The sequence below is a fragment of the Myiozetetes cayanensis genome, unplaced genomic scaffold (assembly GCF_022539395.1).
Source record: "Myiozetetes cayanensis isolate MyiCay16 unplaced genomic scaffold, myiCay2020 scf5-8, whole genome shotgun sequence".
In the NCBI taxonomy this organism is placed as follows: domain Eukaryota; kingdom Metazoa; phylum Chordata; class Aves; order Passeriformes; family Tyrannidae; genus Myiozetetes; species Myiozetetes cayanensis.
In genome coordinates, this window is record NW_026087742.1 from 38,916,363 (window position 1) to 38,932,355 (window position 15,993).

General features: G+C 34.3%; 1 protein-coding gene across 1 annotated transcript in view; it reads left to right on the top strand.

Moving 5' to 3' along the window:
• The window catches only part of CNTN5 (contactin 5), a 590,743-nt gene that overhangs the window by 421,063 nt on the left and 153,687 nt on the right, over positions 1 to 15,993 (top strand).

Sequence of the window (15,993 nt, forward strand, 5' to 3'; positions counted from 1 at the left end):
TCCTTCACATTTTGCTCATTATTGAATGATTTTTTTTTAGAGTTTAGAAGCCTTCAGAAATTGCTCCAAATGCTGGTGTCCTGATACTTTTGTTGAATACAAATTGTCTTTTTTTTCAGTAGTCCAACCATGATTTTGGTTACTTCCTTTTGCTTGTATAGGAACCAGTTAAGGTTCTGCAGTGTGTCAAAATAATCACTGAAAGCTGAAAAATTACATTAATATGCAGAGTAAACATAAAATCATATGAATGGGAAGGGGACTTGGCCTCCCTTTCTTTTGTTTGTTATGTAATGCATGTAATGCATTTTTTCAACAAAAGGGTTGTCAATGAGTGGAACAGTCTGCTGAGGGAAGTAGTGAAGTCATCATCCCTGGAGGTATTTAAAAGGTGTGAAGATATGGCTCTTAAGGACATGGTTTACTGATAGACTTGGCAGTGCTGGGTTTATGGTTGGACTCGATGATCTTAGAGGTCTTTTCCAACCTAAATGACTCCATGATTCTATCACATGCAATTTCCTTCTAACTCCTTACTTATGAATTACTTGGGAGCTGTAGGTCCTTGTGGTGCTGCAATGGGACAAATACAAATGGTATGAGTACAATAACTGAAGTCTCCTGGAAAAGGGAAGAGCTATCTCCATTGGCCTGGTGATGTCTCAACAATAAATCATTCCACAAAGCTCTGATAATAAGGTACAAGACATTAGTGAAAATTGACCACCACATCGGAGTCCATTTGTGAAAAATAATTCTGGACAAAAGCTGATCTTTCAGGGGGAGTGTGTAGATTCAGTTCTGAATACGTCAGCAAATATGTAATTAATTTCCATGTAAAAAGATCTTTTGCAGAGCAGAGGTACTTCAAGGATTTGTGTGCAAGAACATCTGAAATATATATATATATATATATATATATATTTTTAAGCATTCAGTTTCTGGGTACTCGATTTTAGTTTCTGTCTCTGGTTTGTAAAGATTGTATTATCTTCTAAATAGTTCTTAGAAATTTTGACCCTTAAAATCACCTGAAAGACAAACTTTCAAGTGAATACTAAGATATTGTAGTGGTTATATGTAAGCTAAATATTATTTAAAGTGTGTTTGCAATGTGTGAACATCTAAAATTAACAAGACCGTGAGTTAAGGGAGTGATTTTGATAATAGAGAATTTTTTCTGGATGAACACTAGACACTTTGCTATATTGATTTATTCACATTGATCAGCACGTTTAGGAATAATTTTAACTTACTTATCACAGGAGATAAATCCATGATACAATATCAAGTCTAATAATTCTCCACATCCTTGTAAGCAATTCATCCTTCAATAGAATCCCATTCCTCAATCTCTAAAATCAATAACTACATATGCACTCACGTAAGAATTTCAAGATTGAGCCTTTTTAGAAAATGACATTATCATTGTAGGAAAACAAAGATGACAGTGAAAGAACACTGTATTAAAAGAAATATGGATTTTAACATGTTTTCAGAAAGAAGATAAGTAAACAATTCTAATTAAATAGTACCTACATTACCTTCTTACAGAATACAGTTCTAGAAAAGTCAGAAAGCCTTTACAAAGCACCACTGACTGAAAAAATACTACACTAATATCTTTTGACAAGAATTTAATCAGAAAACAGTTTTCATGTGTATAGCAGCTTGATTTTTGTTTATTTATTCTGTGAAATGTTATCAAGAGGTAATGCATTAAACAAACAAATGCATGCAAAGTTGTGATATATAGAGATTATTCATGTAGGCTTTCATTACATTGTTGTCCAAATATTTTACAGGGAGAATAAGAGGGAATGGAGGGTGGCAAGCACACTTGTAATAGATTCTGAATATTTGCAGCAGAGATTCCGAATTATCTTTTGAGTATAACAAATGAGCTTCTTAAGTTATTTTCATCTTTGCTGAGAACTAGCTAAGCAGCAAAATGAGGCAGTTTTTGGAGACATTATCCACTCTTTCAGAATGATGGAGGAAAATATGTTCAATGAAAAGGTTTTTATGTCGATTCCTTATGTCAAACAGTCACCAACAGATTCTCACCTCCTGCTTTTTCTGGACCATTTCTCCAAAAAAATGCTGCCTCTACCTGTGTTGGGAATCCTAAATCATTTTGATGTGTCTACTCCAGAAGCTTTCCCACCGGCTCTGTTGTAAATCCTTAACTTGTCCCTTGTGAAATATATTGAATGTGGACAACTTGATCATTCATAAACATAACACTTTGTCTTTTTTTTTTCTTCCCTAAACATATATCTGATTCTTCCCAATTAGTTTTTTTCTCCAAGATGAAATTCCTAGACAGTTAACTCTTGGGTGTCCTTGCAAAGTAAGAGGTTCATTAATCACCAACCGATTAAATAACAACCTTTGTTTGATGTTTCCAATTTAAAAGGCTTCCACTGTTTTCTTTCCATAAACAGGATTATGGTTTCCGTTGTGTTATTCTAAAGGATGTAAATATAGGGTTTTACTCAGTCATTTAATCATCTTAATTACAAGGTTTACTATAGCGAGATTAAAAATGAATGAAAGTTTTCATCCAGATTTACATGTTTCCCTCAGAATTAATACTTTCAGCTGAGCTTTTTAAGGCTTTTATTCAAGGCTTTCAGTATGAGCCTAATGGAGAACGACGACTCCCATTGTTAGAATGAGAACAGTGCTGATGCACGCAGGGGAAGGCAGATGTGTACTCCATCCTGCCTCAAAGGGATGCTGCCATCCGGAGGGAGCACTGCTACGTAATCTTTCCACAGCATGTAACATCTGTACCGATGCTAAACTATAATTTTTTTTTAATCTCTTTCTAAAGGACAAAGCTGATCTTACTCAGTTTGGAATCTGTGCTGTAAACTGCATCTTTTATGCCTCTCCCTTAGTGTTGCAAAACTGTACTTTTCATGAGAAATGTTTCACCAAAGATGATTAATGCCCAGTGCCATGGGGATTACAGTCCTTCTCTTGCATGTTTATTTGGGAAGATACCCATAGTTGTTGCTAAACTAGCAAGCTGCTAAAATAAAGCTCTTTCTGCCAAGGTCCAGGAGTTTTTGTCCTGTCTTTCTGTTATCTACACAGCTCTCCTAGACCTCATATTAATTGGAGAAACACACATCAAGTAATGTTTTTTTAAGTTGTTCTGAGCTCCTATTTGTGTGTACCTCAGACATACACAAAAAAACACTTTAAAAGTAAACACAAACCAATCATTTCTCCCTGCTTAGGGTCTGCAAAATGAATCTGATGGCTGCATTTGCATTAAAATTGCAACTTTGGGCTGCAACTTCACTACTAGTAGAAAAACAAGTCCAACTGAAGTACAATAGCTCTCTAAAACTCCCCTTGTTAGAGCCATACTACACAAATTGTACATAGAATTAACGAGGCAGGCTCTAAATTACTTCATTCATGTATAGAATTGCTGGTAGACTTCTTCAGGTAAATTAGTTATGATAACAAGATTGTTATAGGTGGGTTGGACTGCTCTCAGTATGCTCATTAGATTGTTTACAGGCAATTGGCTCAGGTATCTGCATGCAGGACATAGCAAATTCTATTCTGAAGGTGTTCATGCACCCTCTGGCTCTCCATTTACTAAATGGATTTTGGAAATTCAATTCACAAATGTCTACCTATATGTAGATGAAGGTCACAAGCTTATGATACACTTGAGGATTCAGTTCCAGGATTCAGACACCTAACAGTGGCATTTCAGTGGACAACACTGGAGTATTCTGCTCCTTATCTGCATCTAGAGTTTATCAGTTTCTTCAAAATCATAGGAAGCTTTAGCATAGAAAGCTATATAATTTGCTTCCAGGAGAAGCCAATATGTAGGTGAAAGTAATATTTTTCCTCTCACCTGTAGATCAAGAAGGACTGTTTTGCTAGTGCCTATCAAAGCACTGGTCACTCACAATATTAATAAAACAACAGCTGGATAGGTCATACCTCCAACCATGACTCTCCCATAAACTAAATAGAACTCATTAATCAGTCAGTACCTTCTATCAGGAGTTTTTAGAGGTCAATATATGAAGCTGCTGATGGCAAATAGAGCATTTCACATTCACTGAACATAATTATCAACTCCTCCTAACTGCTAGGCTTGCTGGAAAGGTAGAACTGTCCAGTCCCCCAGTATGTTTCTCCTTCTACTATGAAAAGTGAGATTAAGAGGAACACTGATGTTTGGGCTTTGATTTTTTGGATTGGTTTGTTTGTTTATTTCTCTCCTTAAAACTTGTATTTATGGAATAATGGAAGCCAAATCCTAGTATTTTAGACTTAAGCAATATGTGGCTTGTACTAGGGGGATCTATATGAACACATACAGAACACTCATCTTAACAGTTTGGTTTCTCTCATAATTCCATGCTGTATTTTGTTCTTCACTCATTTTAATCCTTAGTAGGAGCACGATGCTGGGTAACAGACACAGGTCACTTAAGTAACATTATTAGAAAATGATTGCTTATTACACGGGACAGGAAGGTTTATTTAAAAGACAAGATGGCACTTTATCTCTTCTTTACTTGTCTGTAACTTATAAATTATCATAATGTACATATGAAATATTTTGAAACCACTATTTTGAGAGCCACATGTATCAAGTGAATGAGTTAGTGATCATGAGTTGAAGGGTTCCTGCACTCCCTATAAGACTTTACTATAATCTTATGATTATATGACTTTTATGAAACTCTAATAAAGCTCAAATTTTGCTTTTAAAAATGGGAGAAGAAGAAAAAGTGTTAGAAGGCAGGTTCAAAGTCCTTTAAACTCTTTGTTCTTGTCCTAATTCTGGATTAATTTCATGATGTCATCTTGTCTCTTCACCTATCACAGTTTTCCCTGGATGAATTATAAAGCTGTTTCGCTCTTGCATTCCATACTTTGTCAGTTGTACTAGACTGCTTTTGAAACTTTCATGTCTAGTAGTGATAATTCCCGTGTGTGTTATTATTGAAGTGGATGTCCATGAGCCTTGTCAGTGCTCAGTATAGGAATCTGTGTTCTTTATTTGTGCAACTGATTGATGACTATGCCTGTAGTTTTCATTATGGAATGAACAAACACAATTAACTTTTTTTCTTCTATAGTCTTTTCATTACTCAATATATGACCAGTAATTTTGCTACTGACTTCCCTGGAGCACTTTTTAAGGTTTCCTTCCTCAATCTTGTTGAAGGCATGCATCTGAGTATATGAAATTTAGGAGATGGAGAATTATGGAATTTTCTGTAGGGTAGCATTTTAACAAGCTATGTTTACCAGTGAGGAGTTATCTCTAGTATGATGGCAGTGTGTTGATACTAGATTTTAATTACTTTTTAATAATCAAAATGTACCCCAAATTCTAAGCAATGTTTGTATAGTAGGTGTATGGATAAATAATTCTAGATTTTATCTCTTTTGTTTGTTTGGTTTGATTTGTTGTTTGGTTTTGGTTTGTTTGCTTGTTTGTTTGGGGGGGTTGTTTTGGGGTCTTTTTGGTTTGTGGGTTTTCTAAATTTGAAAAGTAATAAATGAACAGAAATTTATTACTGGTCCAACAGTAGTAAATTCTCCCAAGGAGCTCATAATTTGATAGTTTAAAAAAAAAAAAAAGTAGCAAAACAAAAAACACCAAAAAAAAAAAAAAACAACCAAAAAACCACAGCTAAACCAAACAAAAAAAAAATCCAACCAACCAAAAAAAAAATTTTTCCAAACATTACCACACTTGAAAAATCTTCTTCATTCCCTTAAAAACACTAACAATTCTTTCACTATCTTACAGAAGCAAGTGCAAGTTTAAGTCCCTAGACCCACTGGATCACTCATTGGAACTGTTTTTCCCCTCAGGGGCTATGAAAACGTAGTAATAAGATGGTTGACCTTGCCCAATTAAGGTAGCAGACAACCATGGATGAAGGGGCAGCCCTGGCAGGGCTCTGCTTAAGGGACGTGTGCTATAGGTTTGCAGTCACACTATTGTCAACAAATATTACCCCAGCTGCCAATTCAGGAGAAGAAAAGTGAAAGTGGATACTGAGAAAAGAGAGAGGAAGCATGAGAGATTAATTAATTTTAAAAATGCATTGAGTATGTTGGCCCTCAGGCTCAGGCTCTATTGCCTCTCAGGCGCCAGCTGTATGTGACTATTTGTCTGCAGCTTGACAAATGGGACAACAATGATGAAAAGTTGCTGCAGTGGGCAAGCTCTTCTTCCCTCGAGACAAGTTACTAGCCTGTTACTGAGATGTCCCAACAAATTAGACATAACTATCAGGAACCTCTTAGTCTGGGGATTAAATCAGACAACGCTGTCCTGCCAGGTTTAACAGAAATGGACGTTTATGGCATCACATTCACTTCTCTGCAGCTAGTATAGTCAAGTACCAATTAAAGTGTTGCAAAACCACTTTCTGTAGCACTGGTTACATAGTTTCTAAAACAGCGGCAACACAATGCTCATAGATTTAAGAATGCAGTAGTATACAGCAGTTACCATCTCAGAGGTACAGGCCTCTTGCAGAGTTGACCCTCTCATTATAACCTTTCCATTAGAATCTGTTTGTTATTTACTTCTGATGTTTTACTAAGCTGGTGTCTGGAAGAACACCATTTTGCAAATGTGCCACTTAGTTAAATGTCAGAAACATCTTTCTGTTTAAGACAGAAAATTCCTAATTAATCTCAATTACCTCTCTACTTCATATCACAAAAAAGAATAGAGTGTACATGTTAATGATTGTAACTAAGGAGAAGAGGCCAGAAATGCACTGCTGATCAGACAGCTGAAACAAAAGGAAACATGAGAAGGAGAAAGAGATGGGTCTGGATTCTAGGTTTTTCTCTCCGTTACCATTGTGATGAGATCATAAATGATGTTAAAAAAAAAAAAAAAGGATAAAATCTGTGGATTTTTCAAAAAAGCTATTCTTCCATTATTAACTGAATTCAATGCTGATTCTAGTAGTGACGACTCCTTTAAATGTTAGGAGGTCAGTTTTGATTCAGAAGGACAAGGCTTTGGACTGAACTGATCTGAGTTCTGTCAGATTCCATTAAAAAGTTTCCCTACATAATAAAGTCAGTTATTCCTTATTTTGTAAGTATGAAATGAAAGTGAACTTACAACCATTTGAGGTGATACAAAGCTTAATGAGACATAGATTTTCATACAGCCTGATTTAGTCAGTTCAGGAAGATTGTTCCTAAATAAATGAAGCAGTATGAAAACAATTCTTTTTTGGATATTTAGTTTGCATTTTTCTTTCCCAAAGTAGAAACTAGAATTGTTTAGAATTATATCTCTGTGTGTATCAATGGTTTTTATCCTACTAAATACAATTATAACTGGCATGAAGGTAGCTATAACTTAAGAGTAAATATATTAAAGGCAATTGCTTGAATTTTTCAAAGAGAAAATGACTGAATAGGTATAAGCATAATATTGTAAAGTTCAGATAAAAATCTGATTAGAGCTAATCTGAACCCCTGTGCAGAAGCATGTACATCCTTTATCTTCTGACAAAAAAAAAAAAAATGTTTTCCAAAACAATAAAAGTGAAAGAAAAAGTGACTTCTTTTTGACTCCACTTTTTAACTTAGCGTGAGAACACAAGAGACAGAAGTGGGTAATCAAATGACTATGTTTCAATAATTTTAAAATCATTGCTGTTCAGTTCATTAGCAAGTTGATATAATTCCTGTAGTGTTGATGTTACCTACCCTAGAGTGGAGAATCTGCAACCAGAAAATTTCACTTAATTTATTGGTTTATTAAAGCATTAATTTACATGGTATTTTCTTCTTTGTATAATTGCAAGAAAGAAGAAGCACTACCTATTTTACAGAGGATAACAAGAGGATGATCTATGAAGAAAATTTCAAGAAAAGACTAAAATTTCACTGATCTACAGTTCAGATCTTGTGACTTTACAATACCATGATTCATACCTAAATGAAAAAGGGCTTTGAAAAGCGGAATTCTGAAAACTGTGCTCATAGTCAGCACAAGAGGGAGTGAGATTGACTGTTGTTTGCCTTACTTAATTAAGTGTATTTCTTTTAGAATAAACAAACAAACAAAAAATCAGTGAGAGTTGGACAAATGCATTCTTTTTGTGATATGTATATATAATGTGACACATCACATGTATATATAATGTGTCATTTGTACTGCTATTGCTAAGAGTTCAAGGAGGGGAGATATAATCATAGGACATTAGGTTAAAAAAAAAGACAACAGAAGGCTATATATTTTCTCTAAATAACAATTATGTGACAAGTAGAAGATGGATGGAAGCAGCTCACTGGGTTTCCAGTAGTGCAAAGCAGTGTGCACAGGGACTCAACAGTGTATTGTCTGTATGTAGAAACAGGTAATAGCTATATTCTCTACATTGTTAAATTTTAAATGATTTATTGTTGCTGAGCTTATTTGTAGTGATTTATTCCTACAATGTGGTTGAACAGCAATATCAGCATTCTGGGGCAGTTTGCTAATGTGACATATTTCTTCCTCTTCATCTGCACTTTAAGTTATTTTTTAATTAGGGTGGAAAAAAAAATCATCTGTCACTGTCATTCTTATTATGTAAAAATTTTCTTTTGGGGACTATAAAACTGGTTTTATGCTATTCTGTGAAGTATATGTTCACATGTTCTATTGTGTTCAGAGAAATGTAAAGGAGGATCCATTCCTCAGTACATTTAAGCCTAGAAAATATACCAAAAATTAGCTGAGCACTAGACCTTTAGCATCTGGGGAATTATGTGATTTATACTACTATTTTTTTTACCATATTTGAAAATCAAATTCAGAGGGAGGTTGAGGGAGCACCTACCCATCTCCTCTGTTCATCCATACAGCTCCTAAGGATTCATTGACTATCACTCTGTGTGTGTGTGTTTTGGCATTTCTTATAGACATAGGAAGAGCTGGTGAGGACATGAGTGAATATTAAAAATTAAAAGAATTATGAATCAGTACACATATCCTTTTGACTATGGCTTGATTCATGACTGTTGGAAAGTCACTTCCTTCCATCTTCTTCAGTTTTCCCATATAAAACTGGTGATAATGGTAGTGCCCTTGATTTAGGATCTTAGGATAGCAAATACCATTGGAGTAAAGGAACAGGCCCAAGGAAGATTTATCAATCATATTTTGTTATGGCCACGGAGGAATTCACCAAACATTGACCTGCAGATAGACCCAGCATAAGTCTTTAAATTTATATAAAATACCTATCATCAAGAGAATATAAACCAGAGAGGCAGTGGGCTGAATCTTAAGTTCAGTTGTGTGCAGCCATATAAAAGCAACTCCACAGACTCCGAGTACCCAGTTTTTGACAATACAATTCCTATGACAGCAAGTGCATGTAAAGAGTGCTGAAGTCTGCTAGAAAAGAGTGTTTTGAAATATAAATTAGAACTGCAGTTGCCTTTTATTTTCATTTCTATAGCCAGAAGCCTGAAATTTAATCTTGTTAAAGAAACATTTCTGCTACTATTAATCCTTCCTGGCATTAGGAATCAAGGTGACTGAGGTATAAAGGGACAAATTTAAATTGCTTGCTTTCTTGGGAGTACAAAAAAACAAACTGAAACATACACATAAACTGAAAGACTGATACTGTCATAACTGAATTACGAGTGAATATTTCCAGCCAAATTACAGAATTTGCTTGGCAGAGCTTCTGCTAATAAATGATGAGTAGAGGAAAGTTAGGTATGCAGCTATTTTGCCTCTCTCAGATAAAAAAGGGTTAGTTTCATTTTTATACTTGACAAAGTGATATTCTACAAATTTGGATAATCATCATCCTAGTATTACTTTGGGGTTTTTTGTTTCAATGAATGTCCTAGTTATGCCTTCAAAATACATTTTCTATCGGTATCACTGCAGTAGTCATAAAATTAAATTTCTATGTAATGCAATAGCCCCTCCAAGGTGCAGGATTCTGGGGTTCACTCCACAGCTCTGGAGTCTGACTTTTCATTGTACTCACCACTGCAGCAGACTTGCAGAAGAAGTAGAGTGTCCTGAAGTAATTATCAAAAAAGTGCCAGTAAAGTGTAGAGAAAATCGAGTGTGTTAGCACACTCAGAGAACAAGAGAAATGTGAAGTAAGAAAAGGAAAAAAGGAAAAAAAAATTGCTTTTAATTCTGTTGAACATTATGCCAGAGAAAATAATGTCCACAGATATTTTATACAATAATGTGTTTTCCTGAGCATTAAACAACATACTTATTATTTTCTGGTGAGTGCCACACTTTTCATATTAGTACAATAGGTAGTTAACAATTATCACAGAACTCCTATTCATTCAAATTATTAAGAAAAAATCAACCTGCGTTGCTGGAGATTCAACACACTTCCATCATTCAAAAGGTTCTAATAATATTAAGCTGTCCAAATTAGAGTTTACTAGTGACTCTCTAGGCACATTTGCCTTTGCCAAGTTTTGTATTTCCTGTAGATCAGTGATTACAACTGCAAAGGTTTGTTTTTAACTGTTAAAATGGTCAACAGTAGAGGACAAAGAATTCCAGATCCGTTCCTTCTAATCATGCTCTGCGGTCAGTTTTTAATCCTTTCAATGCACAATACATTAATTTTGAGGTTATTCCAATTATTTTATTCAGCATGATCTTTTATAAAACATGAATTTGAATTCTAGGTACATTACAGAAACTTTACGTTCTTTGTCAATAAAAAGAACAATAAAAAACCACTGAGTTAGTTTGCCTAGATATATTTTCTTTCAATATTGTTAATTATATCCCACTTTTTGAACCGGATATTAATCAAGTCTCATATCAGTCACTGAACTATTTCATCTAAGATTGAACCTAATGAATTTATAATGATGTGCATCTTCCTGATTATCCTTTCTAATGCTAGACCAAAATTAACTCTAATTCTTGTCTTTCGAAATTACTAATCATAGAAACATTTACATTGGAAAGACTCTTAAGATTATCAAGTCCAACATTACTATGTGCCATGTCTTATAAGTCTTCTAAATAGCTCCAGGGTTAGTTTGAGGTTCAACCACTTCCCTGCACAGCCTGTTTCAATGCTTCACAACCCCTTTTGCTAAAGAAGTTTTTCCTAATATCCAATCCAAACCTCCCCTGGCACAACCTGAGACCATTTCCTCTCATCCTTTCATCTGTTGCTTGGGAAGAGACTGAAACCCACATTGCTACAACCTCATTTCGGGCAGTTGTAGAGAGCAAGAAGTTCTCCCCTGAGCCTCCTTTTCTCCAGCCCCCTCAACTGTTCCTCATCAGACTTGTGCTCCAGACTCTTTCCCATCTCTGTTGCCCATCTCTGGGGCTCTGTTGCCCACTCCTGCATCTCAATGTCTTTCTTGTAGTGAGAGGCCCAAAACTGAACAAAGGAATCAAGGTTCTGCTTTAACAGTGCTGAGTACAGGGGGGAAATCACTGCCCTATTCCTACTGGCCACAGATGTTTCACTAGTTTTGATAGTGATTCTGTCTTATTACTTATTTACACTCTTTATTGTTTTTCAACATACATTTTTGTTGTGCTTTTCACAGCAAATAGCATTGTGCAGCGACACCTGTATTACCTGGTATGTTATAAATCGTAAAGCAGCAACTTAGATGAAACATTCGGGAATTTTCCACATTAATATTGATTTCAATTCCTACATAATGATAGATGAGTATCAATAGTAGAGCTGTTGTTAAATATCTTCTAGTTGTTTTAAAAAAACTTTAAAACTTCTTATTTGTAGTTTGCTTGCCTTATGTTCAGGGATTTCTCTTCCCAGTGTTTATCTTCCTTAAAAACTATTTTCAATCATAATAAGAAATGTATTTGTTTCTCCCATAAGTTTTTTTTTCCAGAAATTTCTATTATTTAAACATTTTCTTTAATTATATAACACAACATCATTGACAAAATGGCCTTAAATTCTGAACTTATAACATCTAAACATTTCTTTACATGAAAAGGTTACTATGAATATAGCATCTCAAAAATTATTTCAAAGTATGTCAAGAAAATCAAATTGGATGTTCTTGTTTTGTTGCTGTTGACTTTTTGTTTCATTTTGTTTTGTTTTATTTCTTCCATTTTAATAAAGGAGGGCTCATAGTCAGACAGAACATGAGTTCTGCAAAGTTACAAAGTAAAGAAATATTAAACACTGACTTTGTAGGTAATAAGATGATAATGGGTGCTAATAAACACCCAATATGGATCTACCAAGAAGAAATCATATAAAATTTAATTTTATTTTTTGAAAGTGTTATGACTTAGCAGAAAGAAAGGCATATTTAACATTTGAGAATGACTCCTGCAAGAGGTTACAATCAGTGCAGAGCATGGAATGAAAATCCAAAAGGATCAGTGCACTGCAGAAATAATTTTTAATTAATAACGTAAAATTCACCAAAATGCAGATAACTCTATCTACTGAAGATTAAATATACAAATAGAATAAAGGGAAGTAATTAAAGAGTATAGAAAAATACCATCACCAAAAAATAATGGAATACTTAGTAGAATGGTAGAATTAGTAGAATAGTACAATTCTAGGACATAGTAACAGAACTGCTACCTATGAGTGATCATTGTTCCAATTATCAATGGTGGTAATGTCCAACTTTGGGTCCTAAATTATAAAATGTAGAAAAGCAGTAGAGATGAAAATAATAAAACTAAGCAGAGGATTCAAAATCAGGACTTCTAAAGAAAAGCCGAAGACATTTGGCTGAACTACCCTCAACCTTGCAGACAGAAACCTGACATGCACGGAGGTATCAGTTTTCCATTGTAGCTGTAAAAGTTTAATATAGCTCTTCAATAAAGTGTTTTCAGTACTTCCCATATGGTATTTTCTGTAAGTAAGAAACAGTATTAAAAATAAAAAGGAATTATGGGCAGATATTAAGGGAAACTGTCTAATTATCGCAACAAAGAAGAAGTTATTCTGATGATCTAACTTTAGGAATATAATTCACTGGACATTTTTTAAGACCGGGCTGAGAATATCTGATCTTGCCTGAGGGCAAAAGAAGGGCCTGAATAACATGTGGATTTGACAACTTTGTGATACTTTCTGGAACAGGCTTCTTTTTTAATAAAAATCATACCCCTGACAATCAAATATACATGATAATCTAACATCTTTTCAAAGCCACGTTTTTGTTGTATGCTATGTGGTCTCTTTAAAGAGCACTTGTATAAAAAGGACATTTCATCAGTCTTTATATGTTTCAATGACTGGCTACATTTCATGTATGGTAAAGCACAAATGAGACTATATATACACCAGTAATGACAATATAATATTTGTAACCTCCAGTACAAGATCTATCCTGACAGTACATTTACTTCTTCTAACATATTTTTAAGTTATTGGTGGTATGAATGGTTATAAGGGAGAAAATATTTGGAGATTCATCACTGTAATTGAATCTGAAGAAAGGCAAATATATGATTGGTAGAATTGTGTTTCAGGTAAATGAGCAGTAGATATAGAGTTCCTAGAGAAGGACATATGCAATTTCATTGTTAGCTGATAAATTGACAATATCTGTTTGCTTTATATAGATGCATTGTAATGCAACAAATAAAACACCTTCATTAAATATTTTCTTGGAGGATTAATGATTAGTGATAATAAACCACAGTAGCACAAAGAAATGCCCCAAAATTATTTATCTGGTTGTGGAGGGAGGCTGGAGGAACAACTCATTGTTATCATTGATGTTAGCTAAAAAGAAGCCTTTTCCTTTTGAAAGTGAAGTGTTTCCCATCATTAGAGATTGCGTTTTGCATCCTTATTCTGTGGCTAGTAAACAGAATATCCAAACAGCTACTGTGATGAGAAAGGTGAAAACTGGGCTTCATATAAAATAAGACTTTATATTTTCAACAGGAGAGATGCAGAACTATGCTTTCCCTGAAGATTTATTTCATTTAAACTGAATATTTCTAAATGTCATGCAAATTTCATGGTTTATAGCTATGTATAGTAAATTCAGACTGTAATCTTGAGTGTACTTTTTGCTGGTTTTCCTATCAATTTAAAAAAAAAAAAAAAAAAAAGAGGAAGCAACTCTTTCAGAGTTATTAAAACTCCCAGATTATCTGAGATTTTGTCTGTCATCAGACATCAGTACCATTTATTCATCAAGTACTGCCATCTTGTGGAATTAGAGTAATCAAAGGAAATCCTAAATAGAGAAAGAGAAATATATTTTTCTAAAAGGATCTCCCACTGCATCACAAAAAGAAAACTAAAACCAGACCTAATTCTTGTACAAACAAAATAACTCCATAGAAGTGCAATTATGGGATGGTGGCATTTTTTTCCCTTGAATATGCAAAATTAAATCATGTTATGAACTGTACATTTAGGATTTTTGGTGGCCTTAAAAGCCACCAATGAGACCTTTTAGTGACTTTTTGGTGACCTTCTTGATACGTCCTCACTTGCACCACTGATGAAAAGGCTGTCCAGAAGCCTTGTGTTGAAGGGATGAAACAAGCAATTTCTTATGAGAAAAACCCTGAAGCAAATCTGGGAAGCATTCAGGCACTAACAAATACTGGAGTGAATATTTGGTTCTATCTGAATGCTTCCAGCAAATCTCTCTTTGCAATACTTAAGGGGTTATTTCTTACTGACCCACAATGACAGAGAGACTTTTGCATTACCACAGTACTGACATTTTCTGCATCAGAATGATATCTCCAAAAGCACAGTACTGCACTAGCAAAAATGCTGATATGTCAGTATTCCAGCTTCATCCATTATGGGAAGTACATCAAATTGTGACACTTTAGGAGTTAGTGTTAACAGAGAAAATAGAACTGAAAAAATCATTTAAGAAAGATTTCACACTATAAATTAATTCCAGCAGGAAATAGATGCTCTCTTCTTACTACTTTATCACCAAGTGACCCAGATTTTCACATACATAACCTGTTAAAAACTGCTTAATAAAAAACAGAAACAAATTGGATATTGGGAAGGTTTTTCAAATGTTCTTCAGAAAAAAAGATACAAATCTCCTTAGAGACATTCTTCTGTAAACAAGGCTGGTTATTCATAAAAAGAAATATCAGTTTTGCAGTTACCAAAATTACTTATATAATTTTTCACCAAGACTTTGTATGTGACAGAATTTAGAAGCAGAAGAATCCTTCAGCCACAGGAGAACGTCAGTTTACAACTGTTCTATAATTCATAATTTCTCTGTGTTTTTACTCTCTGTTACTTTTGGTTTTGATGAATAGTATCTTTGTAAAAGTTTCTTTTGTGTTGGCAGTCAACTGCAATTTCCAGGAAGGGCTCTACATCATTTTTGTGGTTTTGGCATAGGTGTCACATTAAAATAAAATAGATAGGCATAAAGATAAAAAATAAACTCAGCATATATTCTATAGAAATACTCTAAACTTCTGTATTCTGCAGTATTCAGTTTTCTTCTGTCTCTTAAACTTTTTTTTTCCCTATTGAAAGCAAAATCAGTACAGCACAGAAAAACCATTTACTCAGTCTTTCCTCAAAAGTAGATGACTTCAGAAGGTCCATATCTAAAGTAATTACTTTCTGACTTTACAGTTTTAGTTTGGTTTATTTATATTTTTGTAGCACTGACTTTTGGATTCAAAATCTCTTGAAGGTCATCATTATTAACTTTTCAGGCTTGAGATGAATCTTTGGAGTTCAGCATCCTAATGAAAAGTTAATACCATGACAACTGTATTTGTGCTTAGCCAAATGACAGTTGTTCTAAAATCTTTAATATAAACCACTGTAGGAAAATTCAGGCTTGAAGTTCACTAAAAACTGCCATGAGTTGTGTACAAATAGACCTGGTGTTATCTGTCTAGTCTTAGGCTTCTTGTTCTGAAATTCAGAAGGTTTTACTCAGCACTTTACCACTTCGTAACAGTAGGATTTCAGATGATATTTA